We start from the raw sequence: 15226 nt of genomic DNA, 5'->3' as shown, positions 1-15226 counted from the left end.
TAGCCCAAGGTGTGGAGGAGTATTTTTTGGGGGGGTTATTTTACCTTATACACAAGTCTTTACCCTGGAAAGGAACTTCCTTAACATATTTCACAGGAAAGCAGTTTCAGTTTTGTTTTTGAACGTTTTATTGTGAGCCCTTAAAAGTGGCTTAATACCTCTGACCACGTTGTTGACAGCAGTGACCTGGGGGTCAGAAATGCTTCCTGGGGCGATCCCCATGCTGTCCCCATGTAATTTGAGCACTGTCACTATCGTTTTGGGCACTTGTTAGGTTTTCAAAAGACTGCCGGGGGTGCCGCTGTAAAAATGCTCGGGTCTCCCATAGACTAACATTGGGCTCGTTGCTCGGGTCGAGCACCCGAGTATCACGGCGAGCTCGGGCCGAGCTTCGAGCACTCGAGCATTTTAGTGCTCGTTCAACACTAATAACAACCTAATCTTACGACCTTTTTTTTGTAGGATGCCTGTAAGAAATAAACAATTAACACAATTAAAACAATCAGCATCTCTTCAGCTGGAGCTATTTGTACGTCTTCAAAGAGCTGTCTCTCTATGCTTTAACATTTCTTTGTTTCTACAAAGTCTTTTAAGGAAAATCAAATCATGAAAACAAGTCTTTCCAGTAGGCAACATCTTCCATACTGCCTCTCGGTGATGAATACCACTCAAGTGAGCTTACCTGGTCCGCAGGCAGAGATACCTGTTTCCAGTCAACAGTTCTTGGCACTTGACTCGGTTCACCAAGTGTCTTATACGTCAGCATCACGGGCCTCCTCAATTCTCTAGTCGATATCCTCCTGGTGGGTTGTTCCTCAGAGACCACGGGTTCTTCGGTCACAGAAGTTTCTTCAGCCGCACTCATTTCCCGTTTTTCCTCAGATCCACTTGGAGCAGCCTCTGTAAGTTCCTGTACTTCTCCTGAGTTGCTGCATGGTCTGGTAATTTCGCTCCTACTGAGTGTCGATCGGTCTCTTCAAGGGGCGGTGTTTGATCATCAGATCTGCATTGGATTTCGTCTGTATTCCTTGGTACAAACTCTGGAGCCTCACGACTTAGTTCACTCTCCTGAGGATGGTACATCCCTCTCCCTGCCGATCCATGAAATACAATGGTGTGCTCTTCTTCATCGGAACTTTCAAGGTCACTATCCACCTCCAGAGCTTCAGTCTGTGGTGGTCCCTTAGTCGATCTCGGACCATGTCGGTCTACTTCTGGGAAGTCTTGTTGTGGTGGGAGATAATCACAGGGTAATAGTAAATTCCGATGGACTATTCTGGTTTTCTTGTCTCCCGTTTCAAATCGGATTTCATACACTGGGCTGTCATCAGCTTTCCTCCTTACGACCACATACACCTTGCCTTCCCAGTATGAACGAAGTTTTCCTGGACCGCCTTTCTCACGTACGTTCTTGACTAGCACCCGGCTTCCCGGTGCCAATTCTGCTCCATAACATTTTCAATCATAGTACTCCTTACTCTTGCTCTGTCCTTGTGTAACCACTTTGGACGCTATGTTGTATGCCTCTGCCATCCGTTCCTTCCATTTCTGAACATACTCCGGATACGTTCTGTAAGTCTCTGACAACGGAGTATCGAACATGATGTCGATTGGCAGTTTTGGCGATCGTCCATAAAATAGGAAAAAGGGTGAGTAACCCGTTGCATCGCTCTTTGTACAGTTATAGGCATGTATGACTTTTGACACTTCTCATCAGCTGTTAAAGTGCGCAACATCGACAATAATGTCCAGTTAAAACATTCCACTTGTCTGTTACCCTCTGGGTGATAGGGCGTTGTGTGGGATCTCTGAGTTCTACAGTATTTTCCTAGCTTGGCAAAGAGCTGGTTCTCAAATTCTCTTCCTTGGTCATGGTGTAACCTCGTAGGTAACCCAAACCTCAAAGCAAAATCATTGAAGATCTTCTCTGCTTCTGTTTGACCCGATTTATTGGTGGTGGCATATGCTTGAGAAAATTGAGTCAAATGGTCCATCACCACCAAGATGTATTTGTAACCACCCTTGCACGTCTCGAGATGTAGGAAGTCTATTGAGACCATCTCAAACGGATACGTCGTTTGGATGTTGCCCATAGGTGCCTGGGTTGATGTGTTGGGACGTTTATCTTTCAGACACCCACATTCCCTGGTCACGTACCTCTCAATATCTCTCGCATGTTCGGCCAGAAGAAACATTCACGGATCAAATTTGTTGTCCTTTGCACTCCCAGGTGTCCCATGTTTTCATGGAGTTCTTTGAAGATCAACCTACGGAATACTCTGGGTAGGTCCAACTGCCGGTTTTGTCCTCCCTTATGATACAGGATACAGTCTTCACTGAGGTAGAGCTTCATCCATTCTTTAATTAAAACAGATACTGCTGGTGACTCATTGTCTCTCACCCATTTACTTGGAAACCGATTTTGGTCCACATAAAGTAGTATTCTACCAATTATCTGATCTTCCCGTTGTGCTCTATGGATTTTTCCTTTTGGTAGTTGTTGAATAGACTGGGGGTGATCTTGTTCTCTCGCTTTTATGGTGGTTTCCACGATCAACAGACACCACAATGGTGTGTCTTCCTCCAGATAAGCTTGTACTGCTTGGGTAGAGCTGTCTATTGCTTCCAGACTGACTTCCTCCAAGCATTCTTGCATGAACTCCTCAGGCTCTAGTGGCATTCTTGACAATCCGTCAGCATCTGCATTGCATTTTCCTGGCCTGTACTTGATGCTGAAATTGAAGTCAGCTAGTTCAGCGACCCATCTCTGACCTGTTGCATTCAGTTCGGCTATAGTAAGGACATGGGTCAAAGGGTTGTTGTCAGTGTATACCTCAGATTCTTTGCTGTAGTAGAGATAATCTATAAATCGTTCACAGATAGCCCATTTCGGTGCCAGGAACTCCAATTTTCCGAAATGTAGATGGTAATTCTTCTCGGCATCTGACAGTGTTCTAGAACCGTAACTGATGACTCTCAGTTTTCCATCTTGATGCTGATAAAGGGCAGCTCCCAGTCCAACTTGAAGCATCACAATGAAGAACAAATGGTAAATTGAAATCAGGATATTCCAAGATGGGTGGTTTTACAAGGTAGTCTACTAGTTCTTCCAATACAAAATGGAGGTCTGCTGTCCAGAGAATGGGCTGTTGGGACGAAATGGCGTAGTTTCTTTTAAGCCCAGTCCTACCCGCATTCTTCTTTTTCTCCGTGGGTGTTGTCTCTGTCACCCCACCAAGAGGAGGTATAGTGGGGCAGCAATCCTGGAGAAGTTCCGAACATAAGTACGATAGTAGGAGAGGAATCCTAATATCTGCCTCAACTCCCCTACAGTAGAGGGCCGCTTGTCTTTTAGGGCCAGTACTGGAGCAATTTCTGCTGGGTCCATGGTATATCCTTATCCGAACACAATTTTACCTAGAAATCAGACTTGTCTTTTGAACAGCTCACACTTCTTTGGGGTCAACTTAACTTTGTGTTGTTGATATCGTTGTAATATGGTCCTCACGTGTTCAACATGCTCCCGGAAGGTTTTGCTGTGTACCACATTGTCATCCAAGTACGGCTGGCAGATATCATCCCTCAATCCTTCTAAACATGTCTCCATGCTCCTCTGGAATTCTGCTAGAGCTAAACTGAGCCCAAACGGTATGCGGATCCACACATATAATTCTCACTGTGTGATGAATGCTGTCAAGTGTTTACTGGACTCTTTGATAAACCCTTGGTGGTATGCCTTACCCTGATCCAGGACAGAGAACCAGGTACTTCCTGATATGCTGGATAGTCTATCTTGTATCTTTGGTATCGGGTGTCGATCAGGTACTGACTTTTGGTTTAGTTTCCGGTAATCACAACAGAGTCTCAGTGTACCGTCCTTCTTCCTAACACAGCCAATAGGAGAGGAATAAGACGATTTTGACTTTTGGACCCAAACTCTGTTGATGAGATCTTGTAAATATTCTTTCACTTCACGGTGTAATGGTTTTGGCACAGACATGTAACTTCTGGTTACTGGGGTCGTGTCTTTCAAATTGATTTTCAACTGCAATGATGGGATACTGCCTACATCAGAGTCATCTTTGGAGAACACATGACACTCTTCTCTCAGCATCTGTTTTGCTACTGCTAGATCTTCAGCACACAAGTGTTCCAGGGGTACTGGAGGATCCCAGGTCTCCGAGGTGGGTCGTGCAATTTATTCCCCTGGGCAACTACTGTTCCTTGGTGGGGAGACTGAATTCACTGTAGACCCCTGGGCGGGTCTCACACTGGCTGGATATACCATTTTAATGGTTTCGATGTGACCTAACACAGTCTTTGGATCCAGTCTAATTTCGTGTCTCGTAATATTCATCACCGGTATTGTCACTCGAGCAAACCCACCAGGAGGAATCGTAAGCACCTTGAACCAGGCCTTCCGGAAGTTCTGAGGAGTCTTTTGGCACGAACAGTCTTTTCTGGACATTTCTTCCCGGTTCTACCCGGACTCCACACCTCACCCCCACCATTTCGTTTGCAGGGATGATGGTTGGGCGCTAGCCTACCTTGACTTCTTTTAGGTCCATTGTATTCTGTGCTTTCTTTACTCTATGAATCACGTTTTCCACCATGGTGTTGGGTATGGCAAGCGATGTGGCAATTGCATCCACCACCAGTGTCCCTGACTTGTGTTTCGTGATGACCTCACTGATTACATTATAACCCAGGATAGGATCCTCTGCCACGTTCTGATCACTGGTCACGAGAAAAGGTACCAAGAGCTCAATCGTGTTGCTGTTCTTCATGGCCCTGAGTTGGAAAGTCACTTCCACCCAGCCTATGAAAGGAATTTCGGTCTGGTTGACGGCTTTGCCATGGAGTTTCACTGGTCCCAAGAGTTCTTTGAGTGGCCGAAGGCAAGTGTGTGGCAGGTAGCGCCTTCTCCATTCTTAATTTAAAAGGCTCACTTGGGCTCCTGTGTCCCACGGTGCTTTTACTAGGAGTCCATCTAGCTGGCACTGTATAAAGCACCTTTCACCGATTAGGCTGATGAGACTATCTTTACTGACCGAGGAATCCTCCTCCCAGGAGTACATCGTTTGACCTCCGCACTGGGCATTAAGTAACTGATGCCCCTGTCTCCCTTGCAGCTGTTGTAGATGGGAACACACTTGGGGATAGTACTGATGCAGCCGTTTTACCTCATGCGCCGTTCTTGGATTTGGTGAAATTTTGATTTGCTTCTGGGGCCTCCTCCGTGTCGCGCTTACCAGTCACCCCGCACTGGCAACATCCTGTCTTTTAACCCAAACGACCGTGAGCATTGGCACTCCTTGGCATAATGTCTTTCCTCACCACATCTTAGACAGTGGACACATACCGTACTCTGATTTGATGAACAGCACGCTTCACAAGCCGGGTATCTTCTGTTTTTGAACCCACTCCTGGGTCTGAGGGATACAGGTTCTGGCCTGGAATGAATCAACTTTTTCATCTCAGTCAACTCGGCTCGCAGTTCTCTTATTACTTCCTCCCAGTCAGCGCTGGCAGGCCTCTCTTTTGTCGGTGATTTAAGATTCCCTCTAGGAGGTGGCACTGGAGGGTCTCGATGATGATCTTCGGACTGGCCACGGGGGGTCTCCAACTTCAGCTGACTCATTTTGGTGATTTTAGGAGCAGAGCCTTTCTTTAACTTCTGTTCGCTCTCTGACTCCAAACTGGCAGCCTCATTAATTTTTTCAATTAGGACTTTGTCCAAAATGCCAGGATCTTCTAGGTACTATTTCAGCTGCAACTTGATATCTTTGCTGATTAATCCCGTTCCCAATGATCTCAAGAACTTCTTCTGGAGTAGTCCAGCATCAAACTTCTTTTCCGCTTCTACATCTCTGGATACAAACAACAGTCTATCCTTCAGTTCAATTGCTTTGAACAAGAAACTTTGGGGTGATTCATTATTCTTCTGTGAGAGGTTAACGAGTCGGTGGAACAATTCTAAAGTACTCTCTTCTTTTATAGTGCCCTTTTAAAATCATCTTCAGCTGTGGCAAGGTCAATTGACTCTTCATTTCTAGCATACTACGGAGGTTCAGTCCTGGGCTGATCGCTTTCACCATCCCTTCAACGATCTCATCTGGCTCGTAGCCTTTCTGTAATCCTACATTGCTCTGGTGCAACAAGTTCATATAAGACAGTTCCTCTTTCCAGTTCACACTCTCCAATCTGTTCAAGGATCTTGAATTCTTTCTTTATGGTGATTTGTGGTGCTAGAGAGGACTGTCTCCCTGATTTATCTAACTCGAGCAGGTTAAAGTCCTGTCTGAGTCTATCATCTGTTCAGAGGTTTTTGTCGATTCCTGAAGGGCTGTTAGGCCTTTGAATTGTTCGTTCAATTCTTGTAGTTCAGTCTGAGGATGGAGATTCCCGCTTTTGGTAATTATTGGTCCCGCCCCTCCATCCTCCAACTTCAACCTGGTTAGAAACTGTGTTAGTTCCTGGAGAAATGTCCCCATGACGTCTTCAGCTTCTTTCTCCCCCAGCTCATCCATTTTTGCATTAATGGCAGCTAACAGTTGCCTGCGGTTGTGTGCTTTAGAAATCTGTTCTACTGACATCTTTAAATGTTCTGCTACTGTTCTCAATTCTTGATAGGTTAACTGAAGAAGTAGCTCACTAATTCTGTCCATTTTGTATTTCCACATCTATTGCTGCTAGTGAGTTTTTCTTTAGGGCTTGTCCCCTTTAACTGGTGTAGTAGAGTTGAGTTGAGGTGCTGTGCTGCTGTGCTTTTCCAGACACTTTTCCTCTTCTCCCTGTACATGTTAATTCCCGTTCATGATTCCCCGTATGAGCCACCAATGTTATGCGCATGCCGCTAGGTTCAGCTAGGGGCAAGACAGGTTACATGAATTCTTTGGAATCCTGGGGGAACCGTTACTCAGGGCGACCATAGACCATGTGCTGCAGCTTCTCTCAGGCACAGAAACGTAGATTGTTTCACTTGCTGACTAGACACACTTGACAAGAGTCCTCATGAACGGTAGAACAGTAGCATTTAATGAGAAGCCGCACAGCCAGTGCAAATTAAGTCTTATGAGCAACAGGCTCCAGTGACAAACAGTACAGTTTCCTTAGCAGCACAGCAGTTCACAGTCTTCCCAGTAGTACAGGACAGCACAGTTCTAATGCAAAGGCACATTAATGAACACAGCATTCCTTACAGCATAATGAGATGGAGGGAGGGTTTGCTGAGAGAGATGATCCCTGTGACACCATTTCTTCCAGTCCTTATCTTTATGCCTGATAATACTCCACACTGCTAGTTCAGCAACTCTACCTGACCTGTGCTTAGCTTCACTCTTGACTTGAATCCTTTTCACTTGCAGGGGTGCTTCTGTGAGATACAGATCACACACACCACCTTTCTCTTCGGCTCTAGCCAGACAGTAAACAACTTCCCCACAATCCCCTTGGGGCTCTGCTAAAACACTCTCCTTCTCCTGTGACTGTATTAACTCCTCTAATTGCTGGATGCTTTTAAAGCACCAGCACTACTTCTGCATGTCACACTTGCCTCGCTCCTGAACTGTCACGTTGCACCAGGTCCTACTCCAGTTGAATCCATGATGGGGCTGGTGAGCATGCTGCCCAGTGCATGCATAATAAGCACGGACACTCAGCCCATCTGTGTATTTTGCTGATTAGCCAATCTGTCCATCTAGCTTGTCAATCAGCAGTTTAGATTGTCTGTTTTAATATCTCAGGTGCTCATATCTGTGCCAATCATAGTAATGTACCCCAAACATTTTAGACAGAAGTTGGCCGAACAATCATTCTGCAGGCAGCTATTTCCCACAACTGGAGTGTTCACTCCCCCCTAGTGCCCATGTTCTCTTTGTGAGAGCTGCTGCCAGACATCATCTTATCACTCAAAGAGCAAAAGGATTGGCAGTCTGAACACTGACATATCAGATCCTTATCTCCCCCAACATCATCTGTTGTGGGATAGTCGGTAGGCCCCCATACACATTAGACTGTTGGCTGAACAGGTCGATATTTTCAGGTTTGCTCAACGTTAGTCTAATGTGTATGGTGGCCTTATATTATGCTTCCTCTGGATTCTCCCTTTTAACTGTTGCTGACTTTTGGACTGATTGACTTCTTTGTTGCCTGAATTTGGATTTTTGGTCCTGGTAGAGACCATTACTGACCGTGGTCACGTGTTTTTATGACGTCACACAGGTCTGGTTGGTGCTCACTGAGAGCGCACTGAGCACTAGGAAGCGGACGTCATGTAAGTCGTGCACCAGGAGTGTTGTTCAGGACACGGCAGAGCCACGGGCAAAAAAACAAACTCTTACACAGTTTGATCTCAAACTAAACTATTTACTTATTTAACTGTATGTTTTTTTACCCAGACCATACAAGAAGACAACATTTAAATATTACGCGAACATTAGTCAACAGCTGAACCTCAGTGCTATACAGCATGGCACCTAAGCTGGCGTATCTGTTTAAACTGGCCGCCTGTTACCGTTTTACACATTAATAATCAGATTAATTATATGCATGTAACGTACAGGCTAGTCTGCGGTACAACACTGAGGTTTTACAATCTTACAAATATTTCCTCTATTTACCCAACCAGATTCCCCTTTCCCTTCCCGTAGTGTTTACAGAGGAACAGTTTGTCGTCTACTGTAATGACAATATCCAAAACAAGCTACGGTGACGGACGTTTAGCCATACATATAGTCACACGTAGTTAAACAACCGTCCGGTATTAAGATGCTGTGCAGAAACTTCCTCCTGTAATAAACTGGAGTACAAATATGATCCGGAGTCTGTAGTGTGCCGTATCCGCACCTCAAAGTGGATCGGTATTAGTTATTAATTCAGCATAAACTGTGGCAGCGAATCCGAAAGTTCTGGACGCTGATATTAGCCACAAACGTTGTATGAAGAAGTTAATATACCTAACTAACTAACTACAGGTTATACTTTAGCCTTGAATATTTTGGCGCCAAAATGTAATGTGTGAACAGTTACTCACTGTGGGGCCCCTTTAACAAGTGAGCGGTACCATTGATGCTTAATTTCTCAGTGATGTCCAACACCTCTTCACCATAGATCCTGGCCTTTATCGTCTCTGGACAGCGTTTCTGACAGGAATTTCCTCAGATTTGGACAGGTTCCGGTCGTGAGCAATCTCAGCTTCAATATCCTGTTTCTCTGGAGTCAATGGGGTGTTCCCACAAGCAGATGCTGCTGAATTCCCTTCCAACGCTTCCACTTCAGTTCGGGACATATTTCACACTACCCTCAAAATGGCCGCTCCACTCATTCCTGTCACGTACGTTTTTCAACTGTCACTGAGAAATCCTCTGAGCACAATAACTAAGCCCCTCCCACACTGGAGCTAGACCAATCACCACCTCCCCTTTGGTTGTTGGGCAGATTTCACCATTACTACCCTATCATCAATATACAGTGGGTACGGTAAGTATTCAGACCCCTTTCAATTTTTCACTTTTTGTTTCATTGCAGCCATTTGGTAAATTCTAAAAAGTTAATTTTTTCTCTCATTAAAGACCACTCTGCACCCCATCTTGACTGAAAAAAAAACAGAAATGTAGAAATTTTTACAGATTTATTAAAAAATAAAAACTGAAATACCACATGGTCATAAGTATTCAGACCCTTTGCTCAGTATTGAGTAGAAGCACCCTTTTGGATACAGCCATGAGTCTTCTTGGGAATGATGCTACAAGTTTTTCACACCTGGATTTGGGGATCCTCTGCCATTCTTCCTTGCATATTCTCTCCAGTTCCGTCAGGTTGGATGGTGAACGTTGGTGGACAGACATTTTCAGGTCTTTCCAGAGATGCTCAATTGGGTTTAGATCAGGGCTCTGGCTAGGCCAGTCAAGAATGGTCACAGAGTTGTTCTGAAGCCACTCCTTTGTTATTTTAGCTGTGTGCTTAGGGTCATTGTCTTGTCTTGTTGGAAGGTGAACCTTCAGCTAAGTCTGAGGTCCTGAGCACTCTGGAAGAGGTGTTCATCCAGGATATCTCTGTACTTGGCCATGTTCGTGTTTCCTTCAATTGCAACCAGGCATCCTGTCCCTGCAGCTGAAAAACACAACCATAGCATGATGCTGCCACCACCATGTTTCACTGTTGGGATTGTATTGGGCAGGTGATGAGCAGTGCCTGGTTTTCTCCACACATACCGCTTAGAATTATCACCAAAAAGTTCTTTCTTCGTCTCATCAGACCAAAGAATCTTATTTCTCATAGCCTAGGAATCCTTCATGTGTTTTTGAGCAACTCTATGTGGGCTTTCATATGTCTTGCACTGAAGAGAGGCTTCGGTCGGGCCACCCTGCCTTAAAAGCCCGACTGGTGGACGGCTGCAGTGATAGTTGACTTTGTGGAACTTTCTCCCTTCTCCCTACTGCATCTCTGGAGCTCAGCCACAGTGATCTTGGGGTTCTTCTTTACCTCTCTCACCAAGGCTCTTTTCCCACGATTGCCCAGTTTGGCTGGACGGCCAGGTCTAGGAAGACTTCTGGTGGTCCCAAACTTCTTCCATTTAAGGATTATGGAGGCCACTGTGCTCTTAGGAACCTTGAGTAATGCAGAAATTCTTTTGTAACCTTGGCCAGATCTGTGCCTTGCCACAATTCTGTCTCTGAGCTCCTTGGGCAGTTCCTTTTTGCTCATGATTCTCATTTTGGTCTGACATGCACTGTGAGTTGTGAGGTCTTATATAGACAGGTGTGTGCCTTTCCAAATCAAGTCCTATCAGTTTAATTAAACACAGCTGGACTCCAATGAAGGAGTAGAACCATCTCAAGGAGGATAACAAGGAAATGGACAGCATGTGACTTAAATATGATTGTCTGAGCAAAGAGTCTGAATACTTATGACCATGTGATATTTCGGTTTTTCGTTTTTAATAAATTTAACTGCTTATTCTCCTTATATAATCATGTAATACAATACATTTTAAATCTTTCACAGAGTCAAAACCTTACATATATATACATATACATTCTTTCAACAAATACAGTGTTATACTGATGTGGCTACAGATTTACACAATTATATTACTCTGGTGAACTGACACACATCTCATAGTCACATGGGTCCTGCTCATCACTAGGAAGTGTATGGAGCATGTGCCACCGGCCGGGACACCGCTGCAGGTAACTTCATTTGAAACAATCTTTTCCTCCTATGAAGAACAGCCACGAAGGCACCAAGACGTCAAGGACCGGGTAGGACGTCTTTATCTACGAATGCTACTTGATTTCATTGGCAGACGTTGATTACTGTAGCGTCGGCGTCCCTGCCTCCTGCTAGGCCGAGACGCCGTTCCTCTCACCTCCCTGCTCCGTCCTCGGCGTCCTCTTCCCGCGCTGCTGGCAGCGCTCGCCGCTTCCCGGGCACTGTGCTTAGGGCGCGCGCATGCTCCCTCTCTCTTAAAGGGGCTGCTCGCGCCGTCCTAAGGAGTCCCCGGCCAATTGCCGGTGGAGATCCCATATATAAGGCACCTCCTCCAAAATGGAGATGCCCGAGCAAAGTTGTTGCAAAGCCTTTCACCTCTGCTTCAGCCCTCAGGTTCCGTTGCCAGTCTGCTTTCCAGCTCTGTCTACCTGCTTGCATTCCTGCGGTCCGACAGTCTGTCTACCTGCATCCGCCAGTCTGTCTATGGACCAGTCCACCGGCGGATCAGGAAGCACCTGCCTGATACCTGCCTGATACCTGCCTGAGACCACCTGCCAGCCAGCCGAGAGACTCTTACCCGCTCACCTGGGAGCGCTCACCTGCTACCCGCCAGCTAGCCTACCTGGAGGCTCTGCCGTCACTTGCCGTGACCACCTGCCAGCCAGCCGAGAGACTCTTACCCGCTCACCTGGGAGCGCTCACCTGCTACCCGCCTGCTAGCCTACCTGGAGGCTCAGCCGTCACTTGCCGTGACCACCTGCCTGTCTAGAGACTCTTACCTTGCTGTCACTTGCCGTGACCACCTGCCTGTCTAGAGACTCTTACCCTGCTGTCACTTACCGTGACCACCCGCCTGTCAAGAGACTGTTCCCGTCACTTGCCGTGACCTCCTGCCCTTCTACCCAGAGACTGTTCCTGTCACTTGCTGTGACTACCTGCCCGCCTTCCCTGGGAGCCACCCGCTTCCTTACAAGAACTGCCCCTTTGTATAGTAGCTCAGAGGTTCCACCTCCCAGACCCGTTACAGTTTGCACGGGCCATGGACCCCGGTGGCACCCAAGCTCCCTCGCTCTCGGACCTATGTCATGAGCTTTCCCGTCAGAGGTCCCAACAGGACTCCATCTTGGGCCACCTGCGTATTGTTCACTCCCGCCTGGACACACTAACTGCCTCGTCGGGAGCTGCTTCCACTCGCACAACTACTACCCCGGCAGCGCCGCTGCCCATCAATACCATGGCATCCCTTCCCGGTCCCCGCCTTTCCGCCCCGCCTCGTTTTGGTGGAGATCCCGGTCAGGCACGGGGCTTCATTAACCAGTGCACCCTGCACTTCGAACTTTTGGCACACCAGTTTTCCACCGACCGAGCCAAAGTGGCCTTCATCATGTCCCATCTCACTGGGGAGGCGCTGGCTTGGCTAAATCCTCTATGGGAGAGAGGAGACCCCCTGGTGTCCAACCTGCCAGCCTTTCTCACGGCCTTCCGGAAAGTCTTCAACGAACCAGGACGAAAGACCTCATCCGCCTCATCTCTGCTACGCCTCCGTCAAGGGCCAATATGCCATTACCGTGGGCCAATATGCCATACCGTTCCGTACCCTTGCTTCTGAGCTTGCCTGGGATAACGACGCCCTGGTGTCAGTCTTTTGGGAAGGTCTATCCGGCCGGATTAAGGATGAACTTGCCGGTCGGGACATTCCTACCACTCTTGAAGATTTAATAACACTTGCCACCCGGATTGACATCCGGTTCCAGGAGCGTACCAAAGAGGTCACCCGTGAGAGGAGGTTTCCGCGCCTTGCTCCTACCTTCCAGAATCCCGTCACTTCCTCTGTTACTCCCCAGGCGCACTCAACTGAGCCTATGCAGGTCGACCAGACCAAGGTGGTCAAAACCCGTCAAGAGTCACGCCGTGCCGAGGGGAGCTGCTTCTACTGTGGCAGTAAGGAGCACCGGATCCGTTCTTGCCCGGAGAGATCGGGAAACGCCTGTGTCTAGGATCGCTCAGAGAGGTCATCCTAGACAAGAATAAACCCTCTCCATCTCTGATGCTGTCGGTCTCTATCATCTGCGGGGAGAACCGTTACTTTGAACTAGCTCAACTTGATTCTGGAGCTGCCGGAAATCTTATCTCTCAGTCCCTGGTAGAGAAATACCTCATTCCCACCAAACCTCTGGCCGCACCCTTATCTGTAGCCTCCGTGGACCGGGGTCTCTTACCGCATCCCATCCAACTTATCACCGAACCCATAACTCTGCAGGTGGGAATGTTGCACTCTGAGAGCATCTTCTTTCATGTTCTACCTGGACTCTCTCATGCCCTTTTGCTTGGCCTACCTTGGCTCCAGAGACCTGCACCCGTGCTTGATTGGCAGACCGGAGAAGTCCTTCGCTGGGGACAGGACTGCCATAAGACTTGTTTAGCCCCCGTTCGTCCTGCCCGTCCTTCTCCTCCCCCAGCTAATCTACCCGGCCTGCCGGTACCCTATTGGTCTTATGCTGATGTCTTTAATAAAAAGGAAGCAGAGACATTACCTCCTCATAGACCATACGATTGCCCTATCGACTTGGTACCTGGCGCTACTCTGCCCCGAGGGCGTACTCCATCTTATATTATTATTACCATCCCAGATGGTGCACAAGCTCTTCATTATCAGGATATCATCTGCACCTACTGATGTCTCATTCAGGCATTTTTGACACAAGGTGAACTGATTGTGCTATCTTTTCCTTTATTTCAGTCCCATTGTATATGTACTTCACGTCCCTAATGGGACTTACACTAGATACAGCAACATGCAGCCTGAATAAGTGACTTTTACTGTGCCATTACTGCTTTTACGCTTCAATTTTTAGCATTCTTTTATGGTCTTTATTCAGATTTACTTGACTCTTCTGCGAGTGGCATTCGGAGCTGTTCAACCCTCCTTTTGTACGGGTTTGTACTACTTCTTACAGACTGGCTGTGATTTTTGCAGGCTTTCAGCACCTATCTACAGTGTATTTAGTTGTCCCCTTCTAGCCTGAGCGAAAAATGTTTAACTCTTATAATTTCTCATTTTTGCAACAAAATTTGCAAAACAATTTTTTTAGTGACTACATCACATTTGAAGTGACTTTGGGGGACCTATATGACAGAAAATACCCAAAAGTAATTCCATTCTGCAAACTGCATCCCTCAAACTGCTCAAAACCACATCCAATAAGTTTATTAACCCCTTGAATGCTTCACAGGAATTATTTCAATGCAGAAGGAAAAAATTAACATTTTACTTTTTTTCACAAAAATTTTACTTTAGCCCCAAATTTTTTATTTTCACGAGGGTAACAGGAGCAAATGGACACCAAAAATTGTTGTGCAATTTCTCCTGAGTGTGCAGATACCCTATATATTGGGGAAAATTACTGTTTAGACACATGGCAGGGCTCGGAAGGGAAGGAGCATCGTTTGACTCGTTGAACTCAAAAATTGCTGGATTCGAGAACGGACACCGTGTCGCATTTGTTAGAGCCCCTGATGTGCCTAAACTGTGGAAACCTCCCACAAGTGACCCTATTTTGGAAACTAGACCTCTCCAGGAATTTATCAAGATAAGTGGTGAGCACCTTGAACTTTTAGATGCTTCACAGAAGTTTGTAGAGTCATGAAAATAAAAAAATCTAATTTTTCCCACAAAAATGTTCTTTTAGCCCCAATTTTTTTATTTTCACAAGGGTAACAGGAGAAAATGGACCCCAAAATTTGTTGTGCAATTTCTCCTGAGTACACCGATACCACATACATGGAGGAAAACTACTAGGGCTTGGAAAGGAAGGAGTGATATTTCGGAACACAGACTTTGTTGGAATGGTCTGTGGGTGTCATGTCGTGTTTGGAGAGCCCCTGATGTGCCTAAACAATGGTTTAGATGCTTCACAAAAGTTTATAACCTTGAGCCGTGAAAATAAACAAACATCATTTTGGAAACTAGACCCCTAAACTTATCTAGACATGTGGTGAGCACCTTGAACCC

Source organism: Phyllobates terribilis, unplaced genomic scaffold (assembly GCF_046119375.1).
Source record: "Phyllobates terribilis strain yellow unplaced genomic scaffold, ASM4611937v1 Scaffold_1__5_contigs__length_1240528914, whole genome shotgun sequence".
NCBI lineage: Eukaryota > Metazoa > Chordata > Amphibia > Anura > Dendrobatidae > Phyllobates > Phyllobates terribilis.
This window is presented reverse-complemented; position numbering follows the sequence as displayed.